Raw genomic sequence first — 2,461 nt, forward strand, 5'->3', positions numbered from 1 at the left:
GACTTTTATTTCTTCAATGTTATTTACTTATGCAATGTTTCAATTTGTGTGTATTCTGAATGGAAGCCTGTTATAGTGTCATTTTCAGTCTTATAGTGAGGTTAAAGTGTCTCCAGTGGTCAGCAGGTCAGCAGACTCCTCCCTGGTTTCAAACCCAACACACAGCGTCACACTGGAAAACAGAATTAGTTTGCTTCTGTTTCATTTAGCAGAAGATTGATGTGATTGTTTATCTCAGGGTGATTCTCCTCAAGCATCCAATGGTTTCACCTTTGATCTACCACACGCTTCTCTGCTTGGGCTGAAACGTTGAATATTTTACATAAACGATATACTAATTTTTAAAGTAAATCTAAAACCATCACATTATTTGGAGATGATACTTCTGCTTTATATTGGATTAATACAGCTGGAAATGGGTCGGTTGGTTTTCAAACCAATGTGCATGCACAGTTTGCTCTAAAATACAGGAAAATATGTTCCGTATTAAATATTAATATGCCGACAGTGATTCCTTTGATTCATGATGCTCAAATTAACAGCAAATATTTGATTTCCATGGATGAAGATTGGCACTAAGTGTTATGAAAGCTTTAGAATAAGCAATGAAAATAATAAAATAATTAAAATAATCTGAATGTAACAAAGGTAGCACTGCTGCCTTGCAGAAAAAAGGTTGTGGGTTTGATTCTCTGCATGGAGTTTGCATGTTCTCCCTGAGAATGTGTGGGTTCTCTCCAGGTACTCCAGCTTCCTCCTACAGTCCAAAAACATGACTGTTAGGTTAGCTGGCTTCTCTAATTTCTCCTTAGGTGTGAGTGAATGGTTGTTTGTCCTAAGCATCATGGAAAATGGATGGATGAATGTAACAAAAACCAAGAAAAAGATACAAATAATAAAGTTGATTTTATGCCCCATAGACTCACTCAACACTTAAAGATCTGAAGGTTTAGGTAATTATTAAGTAATTTAACAGCTTTAATGTTAGGTATGAAATTCATATAGAGCAGTTGATGTTTTATTGGCGTTAAACTGTTTCAACAACCTGATTCTACAGGTGCAGATATAAGGAGTGTCAGGTTGTGTGGAGGTTTTGGAGGACCTAAATGCAGAGGATGAAGGAGGCAGAGATGAGTTTTTGCTGATTTAATGCAGTTCCAAAGGTATCAGATGTCCAAAGCAAATACAGAAAACCAAAAGACATCAGGAGGAGCAAAGAAACAAGGAGAAACCAGCAAACAGTAACTGAAGAGGAGGAGTATATATGCCAAACAGAACAAAGGCTGCGTTTAAATTCATGGTCTGCATTCTTCAAGGACGCACTCTACCTGGAATCGATCCTTTGAAGTCCTTGAAAATAAGGAGACAGGAAGATTTTTGGCTGTGGATTCGAACAGGTCTACCCTTCGATGGCTTTTACCGCCATACGCTCTGTCGCTTAGCAACCGTGACAGTTGACACACAAAGCAGGATAAGATGAATATCGAACTTTTCAAAACTTTCTTTTTATTTAAAACATTTTTTTTTTTTATTGTAAAGTTAACAAAGTCTACACTCATGAGAATCCAGAGTGGAATAAAGGTTCCAACCACCGGGAGCAGGAACAAATCAAATCAAATGTAATGATAAAAAACCTTAGTCAGTTAAATAACCTGCTGCTGTCATTCTGCACATCTCTGATGTTGCTGCTATTTTCAAATATCCATTACTGTAAAAATGTCCATAGCTGCATATTGGTTATTTATTCTCCAGTTTTATATTGTTAAAACATTTTACAGTATTTTATTGTTTATATTTTGACTCTTCCCTATTATGTTATTCTCATAAATTTTTCTAAGGTCCACATTAGCTGCTGTAAATCTGCCCATTGTGGGAAAATAAAGACATTTTCTATTCTATGAAAGGGGTAGAAATATATAAGTAAATCTAAATGTATGTATAAAAAAATATATCTGCAAAATCTCTTATGTTCAACAACAAAAAATATTTAGTTATGCAAATTTTGCAAAACAGCGATAAAAAAATTAAACTCCTATCAGATTTATAGTCCCCACCCTGCAGATGTATTAGAATCTGTCCTTAAATTACAGCCAAACCCATTTACCATAACAGATAAAAACCTTTAGATAAACCAAACATTACCGCCACATATCTGACTCTATAACCATTAAAACAACTATTTTCATTCATTTAAGACGGAACGATTCACTGACTGGATTATATTAAACTGAACTTCAACAACAATTATTGAAGATTTCCAGAGGACTTCACCATTGAAATTCACCAGAGCTATAGTGAAACTGACAATCCCCACGTGCATGGCAGCTGGATGCTGGAATACATCGGGTAAAAGTGAAAAAATCTGTTATTCCTCCTTTCTGATTCCTGATCCTCCACGGACGGGTTGGTCGTTGGATCGCCAACTTGAAGAGGGAGGATTTGCCATCGAACTTCTGGCCAG

This window comes from Cyprinodon variegatus, unplaced genomic scaffold, assembly GCF_000732505.1.
Source record: "Cyprinodon variegatus isolate N-32 unplaced genomic scaffold, C_variegatus-1.0 Scaffold835, whole genome shotgun sequence".
Classification (NCBI taxonomy): Eukaryota; Metazoa; Chordata; class Actinopteri; order Cyprinodontiformes; family Cyprinodontidae; genus Cyprinodon; species Cyprinodon variegatus.